The sequence below is a fragment of the Larus michahellis genome, chromosome 7 (assembly GCF_964199755.1).
Source record: "Larus michahellis chromosome 7, bLarMic1.1, whole genome shotgun sequence".
NCBI lineage: Eukaryota > Metazoa > Chordata > Aves > Charadriiformes > Laridae > Larus > Larus michahellis.
This window is the reverse complement of record NC_133902.1, coordinates 37,334,779-37,353,749: the sequence shown is the minus strand read 5'-3', so window position 1 is coordinate 37,353,749 and position 18,971 is coordinate 37,334,779. Positions and strand designations below refer to the sequence as shown.

General features: G+C 48.2%; 1 protein-coding gene across 1 annotated transcript in view; it reads left to right on the top strand.

The window, feature by feature from the left end:
• The window catches only part of TWIST2 (twist family bHLH transcription factor 2), a 39,690-nt gene extending 26,965 nt beyond the window's left edge, over positions 1-12,725 (top strand). The window contains exon 2 of the mRNA XM_074594491.1: positions 11,866-12,725. The gene's annotated coding sequence lies outside the window, so the exon portion shown is untranslated. The remainder of the gene's footprint in view (positions 1-11,865) is intronic.
• Positions 12,726-18,971: the final 6,246 nt, after the last annotated feature.

The window sequence follows — 18,971 nt, the reverse complement described above, 5'->3', positions numbered from 1 at the left end:
TTTCCCACTGAGTGCCAGCATTGTCAGAGCGTGCCGCACACCATGCTGCATACAGCGCCAGCTGCCCTAAGCCACTGTCTTCACATATTCCCAAGAGGAAGAAGAATCATGTTCCTATTGATATTTTCCTCCCAGATAGTCTCAATCAGCCTGCAAAAACTCGTTTGTCTCAAACACCAATGTATTTTAATTTCCAAACAGCTTAGCGCAGATACACCATCAGTCATTATGGTGTAAGTCATTAATCTGGAACAGGTCACGTAACTGTCTCCTGAAATAAATTAAGACTTAGCTTGCAAGCTGGATTTGTGCAGGGTAAGATTTGCACATGTCTTTTGCTGTGAGCATCTCAGTAGAAGCGTACGGCCATCTATAACAACTTTGCCCTCCTTACCTGATTTCTACGTAATGTATTTCCATTGCTTTGGCGCTGCTTTGGGTGTGCGTTTCAGGCAGGGAGAACCAAATGCCTGCCCAGAATTGCTTGTGGTCTGGCAGCTGGAGCCCATATCGGTCCGAGAAGCCCAGAGGCCAGAGGATGGGGGGCTCACGAGGCAGAGGAAGATGTGAAATGACTGCTCTCATCCTTAGAATGGGTATCATCAGTTTCAGGGCCACTCTTCAAGGACAGGTCTGCATTTGTGCTACCTCTCCTCCCTAACCCCATATATTTCACTTGAGCTGCCCAAGAAGACCACCTCATTCTCTGCCTTTTTTCCCACCCTCTCCCTGCTCCTTTATTCCGCACCTCTCTTGTGCAAAGCCAGGCTCGTGTGTGAGTGCCTCTGGGGAGGGAAGATGAGCCCAAGGAAACAGTGATGGGCTTTCTCTGCTGCTCCATTAGCCAGGAGAGCTGGTGATGGCCGGCTCCCTCCTGATCTTCTTTGCCCCCACCCTCTGGCTTTCCCTGACTTGCCCTTTCATGGGTCAGGAGATGCTGGTGGTGTCCCCCAGTGTTTGTTCTTCTGAGTCACCCATGAGGCTGCTGGGCAGAGCCAAGGACAGAGCTTAGATGGTCCTTCCAAACATCGAAGCAGCTCTGGTGTTTTCTGCTCCAGCTGCCCATTAGCAGCTTCCACCCTTCAGCAATTTCTAGCTGCGCTTTCAGTGATGTGCTGCCAAGATTTTAACAAGGGGCTCCCACAAACCTACCTCCTCCTCCTCCTCCTGCTGTGACAGACCCCACTGCCTCAGAGAGGCCCATGCGTGGACCGTGGAGGAGTGCAGGGCTGGGGGAAATGTTCCCTTGTGGGGGCTCCTTCCTATTTAAAGCCTTTTTTTTTTTTTTTTGTTTAATTTTCTGGCAAGGGAAGGATACAGCACCTTGGAGCAAACATTACTAACTGCCCGGCGGTTGGTGCAGAGAGACAGGACATAACACAGAAACTCTGAGTGTCCCAGCAGCAAAATGCTTCCTTGCAGAGCTCTCACTTCTCCTCCCTACCGTGAGGCCAGCCCCAGGCGACTGCTCTTATCCGGGCTAGGGCAATCAGCCATGAGCTGAAATGCTGAAGAAGTGGCTTTCTCTAGGTGTTTTGGGCCAAGTTTTCCCATGGGAAGTTGAGCCCACGAGTTTCTGGGCGTGATGGGAGGTCACCTTGGCTTTCTGACATTGATGGGCACAGGTGAGCTGTGCGGATGGGTGTTGGGGCAGAGCTGGTTTCCGAGGAGCTCTGAGCTTGCGGGTATCTCACAGGTCCAGGATGGGGCTGCAGTAGCCCTTCAGCTTCTCTCTGTGGTGAGCATCTCCCTCTTCTTCTGAAGTGGAAAGGAACTAAAGCCCTAAGGAAAGCCCAAGAGCTCAGTTTTCAGGAGCTCAGGAAAAATCAATATCAGAGCACGCAGAGGTGTTAAACTTGTTTCGAGGGTCCCAGCCCCCTGTGGTACTGGAGACATCTCTTTGGCTCCAGATGGTTTAACCTTGCAGAGGTACAGCTGGAGCTGGAAGAACAGGAAAGCTCATTTTCCACCTTTAACTACCAACTGGGAGCAAGAAGATCAGCTGTATGATAGATACCAAAATAATAAAGTTTGTGGCAGTCAAAAGCAGTCAACTAACTGCTGATTGATATGTTAACAGATAAACCCATAGATTATAGATTAATAAAACAGTTTTAAATACAGGCCATTCTGGTAAACACAGCAGTTTCGACTGCACTGGATCCATGCAAGCAAATGACATCATGAACTTCTAAAATGTCGGGTTTCTGTATTTTGTTAGGGTTTTTTTTAATTAAAAAATAATCTGTCAAAAAGGAAAGAAAAAGTAAACTGACAAATGCATTGCAGCGTTGTTAAACTGGCTTTGAGCACCTTACAGGTCTCGCAGCTCTTCCAGGACAGCACGCCCTGACATCTACTCCAGAGATATAATGTCTATTTATACGGGTGGCCATGGGCACAAATGAGCCTTTCTGCAGTAGAGGTTGGGGCTGGGGGGGAAGGATTTAAAGCAAGGTTTTTCACTTATTATTTCAATCAATATTGGCTGCTTGCTGACATTAGATTTATTTTGAAAAAAAATGAAGCAGTCCACTTCTCTCTGCTGTGGGTAGCTATTTATGAAAAGAGTGCTCACGAGTGCCCCAGATTTATTTCAGCTGTGGGTGAGGAACTGGTTTTGGCAGCTGGTGTGAGCAAGCCATTTACCTTTCTCGACAGTGGGCAGGATGGGCTGGAGAGAATGAAACAGGCTTGGAGGGAGGAGAAAAGGCTTAAATCTCCTTTTTCTTATGCCACAACCCCACCAAATGGCTAGTTACGCTGCTGATAACAAACTGGGGAGCTGCCGAACGCAGGGAGGATGTTTTCCCTTGGACCAGACATGGGCAGATAAATCCTCCAAGGTCTGAAAATCCTGGGGTAAATTAGATTAGAGACTTTTCTCTAGACGGCGAGGGGTACGTTTGGTGATAGCGGGGGGGGAAAGGCCTGCGGCTCAGGAATGAACAACTGCGAGGGATATGTTTTTAAATGGTTTTCCAGCTGTAAGATGCACATAATTGTGGCTTTCCTTCATCTGGGAGACTTCAAGAGCGGATGGTTGATAAGGGTTCATACCAGCAAAGGCAGAAAAACACAAGGCAGGGTATCTGGTTTCAGTCTGTCCGTACCCGCAGCATTAGATCTGATTTTGGCCCTCTCTCCCCGCCCTGCGTGTACACAATTATCTGAATTCCTTTCTCCGCTGCTTCCTCCCCTCTGAAGCCTTGCAGACCGGCCCTGCCGCCTTTTCTATTGCTTGAGGGATTGGCTGCGCATTCGGGCTTTCTCCTTTCCTGGCCCGTGGAGGGGTCTGTGCCACGGCCACAAGGACCAGCACTCGCCGCAGGGCAGAAACCAGCCACAGGGATGGGAATTTATTCCCCATCCCCATCTTTTTAGCCTTTCATGGTGGGGAATGTCCTAAAAATCAAGGGATTTTGCTTTTTTATGATGCTGGTCCTTTGTGCCTCGGTTTCCCCTTCATGTCTCACCTCTACTGCTTGCTTCTGGTCGTGTTCAGAAAGAGGTGCCCCAGCTCCCTTCACTGCAGCTGGGTATCCCCAGGGACTATTTCACAAGGAAGTACAAGCTGGTTTCCCAGGCAGGTGTGTGGGCAGCAAGGTAGATGCGGTCAAGGACGCGACTGAAGTGTTGGTACCCCACTTCACGCTGCCGATGCCGTGTGTTTTTCCCCTGCACAGGCAGCCTGTTGCAGTGTGGTTAAGTGGAAAGGGGGACCCTTTCCGAAATGCCAAATGGCTTTCCAAAATACAGCTCTCCATCCCTCTTAGGGGTTGCCACACACTGGCTTTTCCTGCAAGGGAGGGCACGTGCCTACCTGCTTGCAAAGGGCCCGCTGATGATAAGCAGTATGATACATTTCCCAAAAAGTTGCATTTTTGCGCCATCTAAATCACACAAATGTTTTAAATTTCAAATATAAGCTACAGTCCATTTTGGGTTTGGTGGGACAGCTGACAACTCCACAAGATGACTTGAGAATACCCCTTTGGTAGACATCCAGTCAACGTGTAGCTTTATGTGCATTATACGCAGAACAGCATATCCCTTCTTCCTTTGACTTTGCCCCAATAATATTTGAGCACATACTAAACCATGCATAAACATGAACAAAAAATGTGCAGGTAGAGTTTTCCCACCCTTAAACTGCACAGAAACCCATGTTTCCGTAATCACACTGAAAGAATTTGGCGAATTCAACTGAAATTCTCCATCTGTTTTAATTCAGGGTTTAGCCTTTTCGATATAAGTTATATGTAGAAATTTCAGCATGGGAATTGCAGAATTGAAAAGCCTTTGAAAATTCTTCTGGTGTCACTCTGATGTCACTTTCTGACATCCAGTTTTGACTGACAGCACAAAAGCTTCTCTGGAAAGTCTGGAAAGAGGTGGGGTTTCCTTCAGCTGTGGAGCAATGGCTCTCATTTTGGGTGAAGCAGGTGGAGGGAGGACAGCATCAGGTGAAGAGGATCCTTTGTAGGAGGGCTCGGGGGGGGGGGGGTTTGTGAGCATGGCAAGAGAGAGGCAAGGCTGCATGCGTAGCCTGTGCTTGGGCATACCTTAACTTCAGCTTGACACCAGGTGCTTCTTTGGGCAGGAGGGAGGCAAGAGGCATCCCACCTCCCAGGGTGAAGGAGATATGCTGGTTGGCTAAAGTTTGGCCAGCACTCTGCTGGGAATGCATTTCACCTAATCTAGGTAGCAGGTTGGCCCCTGTACATCCCAACCTACTGGTAGGGAGACCAGAATCACAGAATGTCAGGGGTTGGAAGGGACCTCTGGAGATCATCTAGTCCAACCCCCTGCCAAGAGCAGGGTCAACCAGAGCAGGTGCACAGGAATGCTTCTAGGAGGGTTTGGAATGTGTACAGAGACAGAGACTCCACCACCTCTCTGGGCAGCCTGTGCCAGGGCTCTGCCACCCTCAGAGTAAAGAAGTTCCTCCTCATGTTTAGATGGAACTTTCTATGCGCAAGTTTGTGCCCGTTACCTCTTGTCCTGTCACTGGGCACCACTGAAAAGAGCCTGGCTCCATCCTCCTGACACCCACCCTTTAAGTTATTTATAAGCATTGATAAGATCCCCGCTCAGCTGTCTTTTTTCCAGACTGAAAAGACCCAAATCCCTCAGCCTTTCTTCATAAGAGAGGGGTTCCAGTCCCCTAATCATGTTGGAGACCAGCTACAAGCCAGCTCCTGGCAGCCACTAGCTCACCACCAGCCCAGCACATCTCTGCTGCTTCACGGTGGCCGCAAGCCTAATGGTGCCGTGATAAACACCAAGCCAATATATCTCCTCATGCTTCCTGCCTTAAGTCTCCTTCATGTGACTCACAGGATCACTCAGCCCGTGCATAGTTGGAAGGCAATTTGGGGAGGCTCAGAACTAGGTCGAAACAAACTTAATTTCCTCCAGGTCCAGGTGGGATGAGGCTTTGCAAGCCGGGTGTTTTGCATACAGCTTTTCAGCTTTCCACCCACTGTTGTCCCAGCCTCCAACACAAAGTCACGGGGAAGCCTTCGGCATTTTTGTAGCCTGGCTGTTTTCCACTCTCCCCATGGACTGTTTTCCCCCAGTCTCCGGAAAACAAAAACAATGACAAGAAAAAGGAATCACCGTTGGGCATGGAAAATGTTCAGCTCAAGCAGCATAAGTTTCAGAAGTTTTGGAGCAGATAAAAAACCACGGGATGCTGGAAGGCAAAGAGTACAAACCTGACCATGACTATTACGATTGACAGTTGCCATATGCTTTTCTAAAGTAGTTGTTCCCAGGGCAGCTGGGAGCAATGGTCCCTGGTTCACCAAACTCAGGAATGAGCAAGGTTAAGGGGTGAATTGGGGGTGTTTGGCAGCAAGCACCTCATGTAGGGATCCTGCCCATGACAATGACAACCGCTGCCAGTTTAGGTGATTTCTGTGTTCCCAGTGAGATCCTCCTAGGTGTCTGAGGTGCAGAGGTGCACTTCAACCTGCCACACAGGTCTTAACAGGTCCCCTTGGCTGGCAAATCTGGGGTGGAGTTGGGTCATGGAGGTGGGGACAGAGGAGCACAGCATGCTGGCAGGAGCCCAGGTTGCCTGCCATGAATTACATCCAGCCCAAGATCCTAGTAGCCAGGCGAGACAGAGCTCTCATGGCCAGAAGTAATCCAAATTCAGATTTTCTGGCCTGGGAGTCAAGATGCTGAGATTCGTCCTCCCCTCCAGCTTGGCATTTCCTAATCTAAAAAAGAACAACCCGATTTCTGGAGCTGCTGCTTGCTTTGGCATTTCAAAAATTCACACCAGCCCATGCTGACCTTTTCTTTCCGAAGGCACGGGGGCCGACACGTGCGCCCCCAAGTCACGTTTTGCATTGTTCGCTGTCATTTTTCCCCATCCCGGTGCCTACAGGGCAGGACGCATGCAGCGCTGGTGCGGCGGGCGTGCGTACTGGGGCTATGACATAATGCAATAACCAAACTAGCTGCATTTATTTATTTTGAAAAAAAAAAAATATTAAGGGCAGCTGCTACTTAGTGTCGACTGAAACGTTTTATTGATTTTCTAAAGCAGGAACGTCCCCTTTTGTCTTGTAACCCAGCATCGCTTGAACCCGGTGGCTGGAGTATTCCAGAATAACTCACCTACATCACATTTTCCTCCTCTTAATAAATACATAGAGGGTCTCCAGCCCTGAAGGTACACACCTGGGTAACAACCAGAGAGGTCACTGCCTGATATGCTCGCTCTGCCCTGTCTTGCTCAGGCGTTATCTCTAAGTAGATCCAATTCAATAGTTGGATCTCCTTCCCCATTCACCCTGTAACATGCCTGTAACACCTTACCAGCTATTGCGCAGCACCGAGCACAATAAAAACTTAATTAACAGGATGGATGAGGACCAGTGATAGCCCAAGTAGGCTTTTGTTGTATCTTTCCCTATATTAATCCTTTCTGGTTATTCTCATTTCGGAAGGATGAGTTTCGAGACAGTGGCGATGGGGATCTCCAGTGGAGTTTGTTTGGTGCTTTCTCCTGGGCTGGTTTAACATTTTCTTCCTTGGTGTGTTGTTTGTTTCCCAGGGGGGGAGATCGCAGAGCTCTTTTGCCGCCCGTGCCCAGCAATGCTGCCTGCTCTGCTCACCTCCCACCTCCTCACCCCAGGCAGCCCCCCCGCTCGCCAGCCTGCCTTGCGGCTCCCCGCTCCAAACCTCCACAGCCTGCAAAAGAAAAAGCAGCCCTTGAAGTTAACATCCCCTTAAAATGAATGTGCTGGGGGATGCTTAAAGAGCAGGTGCAGGCTGGGGAGGGAGACTTCAAAGGAGGCAGCAGGGATGGTGCCAAAGGCAGCAGAGCCGCCAGGACAACGTGGTGGGGAAGCTGGCCGGGACCGCCAGGGCAGCCACACGTGGGGTCGGTGAGGAGCATGCCCACTGGTGTAACTTATAACAAATTTGTTATTGCAATTCGAACTGCTTTCAACAAGGATGCTTGGTCAGAAACTGCACCCGGTCCAGAGGAGCCTGAAGGCAGCATCCTCAGCCTGTGAGCAGCGTGCCCTGCACTGACCCACTCAGCAGGGCTGGGGGCTCGGCTCTGACCCATGCTGGCTTGCACTTCCCCAAGTCAACGGGGAAGGGGGGAGAAAAGAGTCTATAAACTTCTCGGTGACGGCCGCAATCAGTACCAGCTGGCGTGGGGCAAGCACCTCCGTGTGCTCACCACACCGCCGCTCGCACCCGTCAGCCCCCCAGTCGCTGCCTGACCCCAGCCCCAAACACAAGGCAAGAAGGTGGGCCAGCACCTTCCTGGTAGGGAATCTGGATGGCCAAAGCCCACACGGAGGGAGAAAGGCTGGCCCTAGGGGTAGAACCATTTTTTTGCCTTCCCAGCTTTGAAAGAAAAAGCATCCTTAAAAAAAAAAACAACAAAACAAAAACAAAACCAACAAACAAACAGTTTTTCTGCATTTCCTATTTCATTTGCACTCTTGGCGATGTTATGGAAATTATTTCAATCCCTTTGTAACCAAAACCAACCTAATCCTATATAAGCGAAGACCCTGAGGACCTGTTACAAAATTTCCTGCAACCAAGGCTACGCTCCTCCTGACACCTGACATCAAGCCAGCAGCTCTCGGATCTCGTGGTTTCCAAGATGGGGAATGCTCCTTACGGGGTGGGGAAATGCTCCTAAAGCAGGGAAAAAAATAGACCAGCAAGCCCTAAATTCAGTGTACAGAGGAAACTGCATTGGACCTGCAATATAGCAGTGCATAACAACTATATTCTGTTTTACAAGCTGCAGAGTAAGAGAAATGCTTGGAAACTATGTTCAGCAGAGAGCTTCACCATATATCATCTCTCAGTCCAGATACTGTAATCATGCATTGCTAAAATATAGTATTACTCCCTTCAGCTATACCTTGGAGAATCACAAGGTGCCTTATGGGCACCAGTTGGTAAAATCCCACATGTGCTGTAGGAGAGGAAGGGATGTACTGCAATTCCCCAACCAGGGAAACTGAGGCACATGCCTCAGAGCAATTACATAGCAAACCCGCGGGTGAGCCGGGATTAAAACTAAGTTCTGAAGGTCCCACTGTGCTGCCAGTCCCAGGAAGAAACTCTGCTCCCTCCCTGTGAAATCCACTGTGGGCTTTGCTGCTTCTTTTAAGAATAAGTCCAATAGATTCATACCTCATTATTCAGCTGCCATAGGAAGCCCGCAGCCATTCCTGCAGGAGCGCATCAGGGAATCCATGGGTCCAGCAAGTGGGAGCAGAGCAGAGAAGTGTCACGGGAGTAGCCATCAGCTGAGTGCCTTGGCAGGCTTTGGCGAACACCTTGCTGAGCCCCCTGGGATTAAAGGATTTTAAACATGAAGCACAAACTTGGGTGGGTGCGTTAAAGAACAAAATCGTTATGGAAAAGCTCTCTGTAATTTAAGAGGAGACGGAGCCAAAGGGCCCCCTTGACTCACTTTATAGCTCCTGAAAGCAAGTGGGACCATGCTTCCCCTTCTGGTGTACAACGAGTTGGGGGATCACAGCCCGCCCTTCTGGGGGCCCAGGCACAAGGCACTGGGTTTACTGGGACACTTCAAGGTGGGCCCTCCAGAAACAAGAGGCAGAAGGAGGCAGCCACCGCGAAGGGTCTGGCTACAGTGGTATGGCAGCACTGGTTAGGGGAGGAGGAAAGACCAGCCCACAGGTTTTTTGGGGTATTATACCTCTTCCTCAGCCAGGAGCTGATCCTCCTTCCCCCTGCAAGACTCAAACTGCAGTCAGCAAGGACCAGGTTTCTGACATGAGGACCACAAGCCAGATTCAGAGTAAAATTTCTCCAATATACATAGCACCCTTTTAAGCAAACGGCGAAGCCACTGAAGTCCCCTCAACTTATTAAGGTCTGCATAGGATGCTACGAGGTTTTTAGAACAGTACTCCTCTATTTGAGTGACCTGGAGAGCGGGGGGACTGAGGAGAACAGACTGGGTGCAGACATCACGCATCTCATCGCTTCTCTGCCCACAGTGGACGGGGGGGCATCCCGTCCACACATCCCACTATGCAAAGTGTGTTCCTCACGCAACACGCAGATGCCCACCTCCTTCTGTTACCATTTATGTGTTTTCAAAATTGCTACTTAGATACAGATTTTTTTCAAAAGCAGTCAGCATCCAACATCCCAAAAGTCCAGAGAAGAAGAAACGGAGGGAGCAGGTCACATGGGGGGTGGTTCTCATCTCGTGCGCTTCTTTCCTTTCCTCGTGCTAACAGATTGCGTCTGTGAATGAGCATGTTTTACTCTTTGGTGTGGATCTTATACAGAATATGGGGTAAGAAAAAACAGCAAAATGTTACATGACATGTACTGAAAAACACGTATATGTCCAGATGGGGAGAATAACCCCTTCATGGCCAGGTATAGCAGCTTCCTTTGGGTGACCTCTGGCTCTGGTCATAATATTGCTCCATCAGCTGAGATGATAGGCTGCTTTGAAGTCCTGCGGATAGTCACAGAAAATAGTAGTGGAAATAGTTTACCAGGTCATCGTGTGCTGCCAGGGCTGATAAACCAGACATTAGCCAAAGCCATGGCTGAGCACCAGCCACATCTACCCACATGACCCTGGTCCTGGTGCCCTGTGTGGGATGGGAAAGGATGGGTTAAGCCCTGGGAGCACGGGAGGGGACCTGGCAGAGCTATGCCAGAGCCCTGGGGCACAGCAGCGCTCATTCACCTTGCCATACCCGGGAAGCCAAAACACCCTGTTAGCACTGAGCTGCTGTGAAACTGAAATCCCCATTTTTCCAGTTGGCCAGAGCCAAAAGATCTGCTGGAAACCAGAAAGGACCAGTGGAAATGAGATCCTGCCCTGCAGCAGCAGCCAGAGCAGGGCATCTCACCCGGGGTTAAAGACCTCGGCTTGCAAGTTGCCAGCTTTGCTCTAAGAGCGGCTCTGTGCTGACCTCTCCAGTCTTGGGTGGGATTTAAAAAAATCAGTGGAAATAGATCAGCTTGATATTGCTTTCTGCCTGGTTTCACCTTGTTTTACACGGCAACGAGCTTCAGAGGAGAGCAGGGCACAACGATACCTCGTGTAGCTGGCAGCGAGCATCCTCTACCCCTTCTTCTGCTTGCTGGAAAAAAGAATTTAAAAAAAAAAGACCGACACATAATCGCTTCACAGTATCTTTCTCCTCCCTGTATTTTATTTTCCTTTTCTGAGTCCTTCCCTGGCTAGCGCTGTCGCAATGACAGCATTAGGAAAGGGCCAGCCTGTCATCTGTCAGACGTGCGCGTACACAAACCACCGCCGCTCGCACACACCAAGCAGTTAAGTTTTCCTAAGTGGTCCTGGGCAGCCTGTCAAGTCCCAAGCTCATCTGCAGAATGTGGTTGTAATTAGATAATTAATAACTTTGAGAAGGAAAGGAAAGGAAATAAGCTAAATGGAAGCTTTCCTTAGTGGGAGGAAATAATTATATCTGGGTTTTGATATATGAGCTGAGGTGGCTTTCTGAAGGCAGAAACAGCATCTTGCCTGCAAAGCCATCCCTCCCCCAGGTTAGCTGGGGTCTCCCATGGGCACTGCTGGGTCACAGAATTTGTCCCCCCAGCCCACAAATGAGCAGCAGCAGGTTGCAGCACGTCAGAGGCAACGCTCAGGTTATGGGGCTCGCTGCGTCTTGTCACCTCACGATAAACGGGGCAGAGGAGAGACGGTAGGCAGGGCTGGGTCCCCAGGAACCACGTGGAAAACAAGGGTTTAGCACAACGTCCCTCGGGGATGGGGATGCTGCTGTCAGCGTATGGACTTTTTGGTGGTTGCATTGCTCCTGCCTATGGTTTTACCATTTCACAGTACAGTGCAGAAAAAGGCTGGCGTTACCAGACTCTGAACTCAGGCTGTACATCCAAAAGTCAAAGGAATTGTTAAGTTTAGGTTGACTATTTTGTTCTTGGTTTTGGATATGCTTAGATATTGCACAAATGTGTTACCCCAGGATGGGGATGCCAAAATGTATTCATTTCCAGCAGGGTTTGCCTGATTTTGCAGGAGGAGCCAAGAGTCACTGGGGGTGGGGTTTCTAAAGCCCATCTCAGGCACCCGAGCACCCGATGGATCGCCCGTTTCACTTGCTTAAGGGGCGTCGAGGGCTGCTCCCGGTGCGCTGGATCTCGCCCAGCTGCTGGATTAACCGCATGCCTCCACGCTGCTGGGACCAGGGGCGGGTTTCAAGACGTGATGATGGGCGTTCATGAACCTTGATTTGTAGGGAAAAAGAACTTACCAGGCAACATATCTCGGAAAGATGTCCTGTATTGGGTGTATTTATTTTTCTTATATTTTTTTTTTCTTCTCTCCAGACTGTCCAGTGTCTGAGACTAAAGTGGAATTGGGATGTATCCAAGTTTGTAGCTTCTGAAACCTTAACAACCTCAAGTAAACTGGTCCAAAAGACCCCTCTTGACCTCCCTGGCTCTGAACTCTTGTGGAGCACTTAGACTGAGCAGAAAACAGCACCGAAGCTAACGGGCTGAAACTTCGCAACATCTCTCCCCAAGCAACTGACCAAAGAGAAAGGAGAAGCAACATTCCTCGTTGTTCGTTCTTGTTGGGTTTTTTGTGCGTCTGTCTGTGTGTTTGGTTTTATTTCTAATTCTTTTTTTTTTTTTTTTTCTGAAAAATCTTAATTCAGGAGTACATTTAAGAGAAATCTTTGGGGTCGGATTTTACTTCCCCTTAGCTTTATTCTTTTTCGGTTTGTTTTGTTTTTTTGGGGGGGGCTTTTTTTTGTCTAATTTTTTTAAATTCAAAACCTGATTTCTTGTACAGTAATGTCAAAACTGGACCAAGGCTCTCAGAAAAAAAAAAAAAAAACAAAAAAAAACCACAAAGAAGAAAAAAGCCCACTGTGTCCCCAGCTCCCTGCATGATTCGTTTCAATACAGCCTGGATTACAGACTGCCCTCCACACTCTACCACCTCTTCCTTATTGCTCCATGATTTGTTACCGCTCACTCCCCCACCTCCTCTTTTTTTTTATTTTCATTTTCTGTTCCAGTGTATATGTTGCTTATTTGTTTTATTTATTGAGATATTTTTAACGAGCTAAGAGACTGCAATGTCGCTGTGTATACTGCTTCTCTTGCCAATAAAAATAAAGATGTCATGCAGCTACCAGGGGTATGAGATTTACGTTCTTGACTGCACAGCTCCGGGCAGAAGCTGAGCAGCTTCCTTGGACCCCGCAAAGTTTCGACACCCACCGATTTGGCTAAAAGCTGTTTTCCAGGTAGTGATGGCGTGCAGGAGGTATGAGCATTGCTTATGTGGGCTGATGTCTGCCTGGAGTAATTGGTTATTTACGTGAACCCTGGCCAAAGGAGGAGGCACGCACCTCCTCAGCACTGTGGTCTCCAATGCACTGCTCGAGTGACTTCTGCTTTCAGCAGAGCCCGTTATTAAGCAAAATGCAACCTATCTCAGTACGTCTCAGACCCACAGGTCTCCATGCTTGCCTTCAGCTAGAGTAACAAGTTGGTTTCCATCACACTTGCTGGTGGAAATGCTAAGGGCAAGCGTTTCTCAAAGAGAAGAGGGGCGCATGAAAGCACGGCGATGGAAAAGCCGTGCCCGTGACCCAGAGAGGCATACTGTGCCCAGAAGAAATGCATAACCCACAAAAGCCAGTTGCACTACAGAAATGGTCACCCAGAGTGGCCGGTCTGCTCCTCCCTCCTTACCTTCCATCCTGAGAGCAAACGCTCGTGCACTCCGCCAGTGTTCTCTAACCTCCCTCCGCTGCCTCGCAGAGCCCTGTCAGACCCTCAGTCATACACATGCTGAAGCCAGGTTTCAATTTCCAGGTCATAAATAACATGTTTTAAAAGAATTCCTTCTGAAAAAAGAAAATAAAAAAAAAATTCCTTTAAAGGACAATCACTGTGGATCTGGAAACATGGGGCTAAATTATCCCAAATGACCTTTTGTTCTCCTACTCTTTCCCTGCTGGATTAACAACAATTCTGGTCAGCAACATCGAGGTGACAGAGAGAGATTGATTAAAGGGCAGGTCTCTGGCAAAGGCTGTTTGGGAGCCTCAGCATCCATTGTTGGGATTATCAATTCGACTTTGCAAAGCAAGAGGCAAACCAGATCTTTGTAAGAAAGATCTGCTCAGAAATTGGCAGGGAGTGATGTATTGTGGCGGGAAAGAAAAGATGGTGAAGGATAATCGGCTCTGAGAAAGAAAAAAAAAAAAAAGCAACGCTGCGGTGTCTAGAGCCATTAAAAAATAAATCATGTCATTCCATCTAAACCAGCTTCAGAGGAAAACATTTTAACATGCCAAATCAAGAACATACATGTGTGTATCAGGCGCATTAATTGCCTGATAGGTTTCAGAACTTGAACATCAAGTGTTTATTTTAAAACAAGCACAGTTGCGTGGAGTAAAATACATCACATCCATTAGAAGCTCTTACTTCCTTAAAAGTAAACGACATCTCAGTCTGGGCTTTGGGTACCAGCAGAGCCAAAAATACCATTTAAGAAGGTGAATTTAACAGATGTCATGCGATGCAGCATGTCATGCAGCAAATGGAATTTATTTTTTTTTTTTTCCCCCAGGGTATGCGAGTTTGTGTGTTAGTTTCTGCAATTTTGTGAATCTAATGATGCTCCAGATTGCGCCAAACTGATTTCACCACAAGGAGTGACACTTTTCCAAGCATCAGCACCCAAATTCAACTTCAGCCTCATTAACGGCTTGTAACAGAAGAGCCTGTTGTGCTGCTCCACTCTCCCAGGACATGACTAGGACCAGGAGGAGATGGTCAGACCTACCGAAGCCACAGGTCAGGTGTTCTACCACAGCTGCTGTGTCCCTTCCTTAATGCTACAAAGGGTCAGAGCTGCTGAACACCATGCTCCAATACCATGCATTTAAGGACCTGTCATGGTAGATCAAAGCATCTCTCTCTGCAAAGCACACTAGCAACTACTAGTAAAAAGAAATGCTCGCAAGCACCAGTTGGTACCTCTTCTGTGAATTCTGGGGGTTAGTCAAGGCTCTTGTGGGTGAATGGCCTTGGAGAGGCAAATTTGGAGCCCAGAGATATGATGCAACATTTTGTTTCAGGCAGAAAAAGTAGTAACTGTAAGAGCTGATCAGGCCAGTGAGAAAACAGCCATGCCACAGGGCTTGGAGGAGTGTTTTCAGTTCCCAAGGGGAGATCTGAGACTATCAAACACTCCAAAAAGTCCTGACAATTTGAGAGCTGTAAACTCTGCAGATAACAGATTCTTAACAGAAAACACATTTGAATTGATGAATAGGGAGACACACGTTTCAATCAGCTGCTGAAAAGGCTTTCCATCTTGCATGAGTTCGTCTTGCATGAGCCAGCAATGTGGGTCAGTTAGGCGAAGTAAAGGGAAAACCCAGACCTTAAAACTGCAGTTGTTTTGTCATGTGCAGGACATTACATAGATATATTTACTTCTTCATTCATAGGAGGTTTTTTCCAATAGCATTTATCACACCGTTCACCCTAATTCCCAAGGTGATTGATTGAATTTGTCCTTCCCAATTCCACCCCTGCATGAAACCCAAATGAAACCCAAGGCACTGTGAGAGAGGAAGAGATGTGCCTGAGGGCAGGGACAGACTCTCTTGTGCAAAAGAGAATGAAACCAAAAAAATCCCTTAATGCAGCAGGCTCAGCCGCAGGCGATAGCTTCCAACAACAGGGTTGCTCCTCCGTGGCAGCGCGCACGCATATGCCGAGCCTGGATAAACGTTGGTCCTGAACCGATTGCTCTCTGCATACATGAAAGGCTACAGAAATCACCCAGCATATGCTGTTTTGTGCAGGGGATCTGGCTAAAAACAAAGCGAAATATTCACTGGGAAAAAGCCAAGCACTGAGGTGGTGATGTAAAACGTACTGATTTTTTTTTTTTTACTCAATCCCAGCTCAATTTAGCACCGCCAAACCCTCCCATTTTCAAAAAAGGGAAAAAAAGTTTTCAGCTGCCACTCGCATTTTCAGTTGGAGTCCTTGATACAGACCAAATGAAAAAATTTAAAAAAAAAAACCAACCCAACAAACAAAACCAAACCCAAAGTCCCACCCCTTGGGATCTCTTTTCTCCTTGGCCTCCCCTAAGGCCACCCTGTTTTCACGCAATCAGGGAACACTGACAGCAAGGAGGGATCAGGGAAGTGGGGAGTGATGAAAATTTTTCCCAGGGATGCTTGTAAATTTGGAGCCCTCCTTGGCTGGGACCACCCAGACACTGTTTCTGGGATGGTGAATTCAGCCTCACTTGAAGGGTGACAGCAAAGAGAGGTCTATGTCGGTTAGCGTCATCTCAACACTGAGACCTTGTCAAGGGGAGCTTGCATCTCGCCCAAACCCGGGAGAGGAGGAAGCCCGTGAGCCTTTGGGGACACCCATACGCAGTCAGCGTTATGATCGGGATAATGATAAATCTTCTGCTTATTGCTGTTATGAAGCATAGTGACAAAGTGGCCTTTATCAGGGTTAAACAGAAAGATAAAAATTGTACCCAGAAATCACAAGTGATGTGGAAGCACTGCTGCCCGTGATTTTTGCTGAAAATAATCTCATATGTCACCTGGCCAGGCTTGAGTTACAAAGCATTGGAGGTGGTCATCCCTCTACGGCACAACTCTCGTTCCAGTACGGAGGAGGCCTCCATCTGTTCTGCCTAACTTTGCTCACAAGTTGGCCAGAAATGCCCTCGAGTATTTTGAATGAGGGTTCTGTTCATTGCTGGATTCAACAAAACACGGATCTCATAAACCACGGATGATTTCTGGATGCTTGGACTTTGGAGACCCCTTTATAAGAGAGATTACAATTACAGATATCAAGAAGCAATGCCCACCACCCCAAGAAAGCTTCACCAGTGTTCTCCTGGGACTCTGTGTTGAGCCTCACCTGGCTGACCAACACGCACAGTGGTTTGGGAGGAGCAGAGCCTTCCCTTGGGACCATCCTCCATCTTCTTCAGGCAGACAAAACCTCTTCCAGCAGCTGCTTCAGCAGCAGATGGACTGCTGGAAGGTACAAAAGACAAAAGGAGAGGTCAAACCCAGCAGAAGACCTTCTTCCACAACCCATCCCTTCATCACTCAGGCATCCTCTCTTCACAATGCATTAAAAATCATGAGTTTGTGTCTTATCTTTAACCCTTTCTCCCACTTCTAGCACCAAATCAGTAGCCATAAGCCAGTCACCTAAATCCCGAAAAGAAGAAAATGCCATACGTTACCAGCATTTCACCCATGTTTTAATGGAATAATTTAAGCTAATATAGGTTTTTCAGCTGTATCTTGATGCTTTTTGTGGTTTTGATGCCATTCCACTTGCCTTTGTAGTCTCAGAATTTGTTTTGAGCATGGTAAAGTGCACTCAGCCTTTTTATGATTTCCTGTCTTGTTTCAGAGCCCGGCACTGAAAGACTTTAGTTGCCTCCTAAATCTTTTTCCAGAAGTCTCCTGTCACTTTAAATATTGGCCAGCATTTTGTTAGCTTCAAGACTTTGAAATAATATCAAAGTAAACCTCAAAGGGAAATAACGCAGTAAAGACTAAGGTTGGAGCTTAATTCATATTTAAATAAAGATCTCTCACTTCAGCTTGAGTTACTGTGTAAAATGACTGGGAGCAAATGGAGCTTTTAAAGGCCTTATTCCCCCGGGGGTCTATTTTGAAATGATCGGTGAGCCTAACAGGCAGAGGAATGAAATTGCCTTCCCATGAAAAATTCCCTACCATTGGGAAGAAAAAAAATTTGAAGTTCTCCAGAATCGAGACGGACTTTTTCCTCCCACCCCTCCTGAACTGTGACCCCGGATGACGTTGGCAAATGGTGCTCTCTCCCCGCAGCCAGACGGGAATGTTGTCAAAGCCTTTGCAGAAGGAGACAAGGAGCGAAGGATTGAATCGCAAGTCAAAACATAGCTTTAGCTTTTTCTTCTTCTTTCTCTTTTTCTTCTTCTTTTTCTCTTTTTCTTTTTCTTCTTCTTCTTTTCCTTTTCCTTTTTTCTTCTGGGGTGAACCGCACGTTTTCTCAAACGCAAATAGGAGATATTCCCCTTTCCTCCCCTCCCAAAATGCTAGTTTTCAGGAAAGAAAGAAGGAACTAGGCGCAGGTTTCCAACAAACCTCAGCACCTGACAGGGATTTGTATGAGGCGGTAAAGGCAGATTTGCAAAAGCTGACTGCCCAGCGCAGGTATGTTTGCAAGAGCAGCCAAGCACACAGCTCTCCTGGACTTTATCTGGGGATCTCCTTTGAAATTCGCCTTTAAGCTTCATATCCTGCTGCAGCGTAGAGCAGAAGTGGTGATGGATTTAGCCTTCCACATACCCTCTGCCTTTATTTCTTATTTCCTACTCAAGCCCCAGGAACAGTGGGCGGGAGGGACGTCTTTTGCTAACGCCAGCAACTCCAGATCTGCCAAAACCCCAAACAAAGGCTGTGAGAAAAATATTTCTGCAGGAAGCATTTGCTGAAACATGATTCATTTCTTTAAGATAAGTCATATTTCCTCTGGCCAACACTTACAAAAGGGTTAGCCTCCCTTATCCGTAACTCCAGCCCGGATGATGAATATGGACAGAGCATGTGCTTCCAGCTGAGCCTTTGCAACGCTGGCGTGCTCGTGCTGTGCTCGACGGCATGGCACACCAGCTTAAATCTGCTCTCATGCGAAGGTAGCTTGAGGCTGGGGACTTGCCCAGTTTGCTCTGGGTTTTTCCTTATTGTCAGTGTCGTGTCCCCACCCCGGCACCAAGTCACGCTGCTGAAGGGGACTCTCCCCACCCCCAGCTTCAAGCCACCAATTCAAGCAGCATTGTTTTCAACCCAGGTCTGACATCCCTGCTTTGGTCGCTGTGGCTTTTTCACCAGCTACTAGAAACAATGGGCTCCGTGGGTCATTTGCAGTTCATCACGTCTTTGAGTTGTCCGGGTAGTTAGTTGGAAAAAAACATTCCTGCTTCGCACATGGCCACAAGATACATAATGAAATTTCCTAACATCCCTTATTTCAGAAACCTCTTTCAAGAGCGGCCTGCCAGACTGCAGCTTGCTTTCCCAAATTAGTGATCTGGTGGAAACTCAGCAGGAACTGGGCGAGGGACCAGCTGGCACGGTCCCGGGGATGCGCGAGACAGCGGCTTGCAGAGCGCTGTGGGAGGTGGGGACTTACGCCACCATCCCCTGGCCCGCCTGGGACTGGCACCAGGGCTCAGGTCCAGCACCTGCACCGCTGGTTTTTGACCCTGACTCCCCTCCTTCCGACAGCCTTTTGGTTCCTCATGCATGGCATGAGGAGCTGGCTGATCATCTTTCTCCTCCTCGCCCCTCTGGGTGCTCAGCAGAGCCTGAACGGGGCTCTCTATCCAAGCAGCAGGCAGGGCAAGTTCTGGCAGG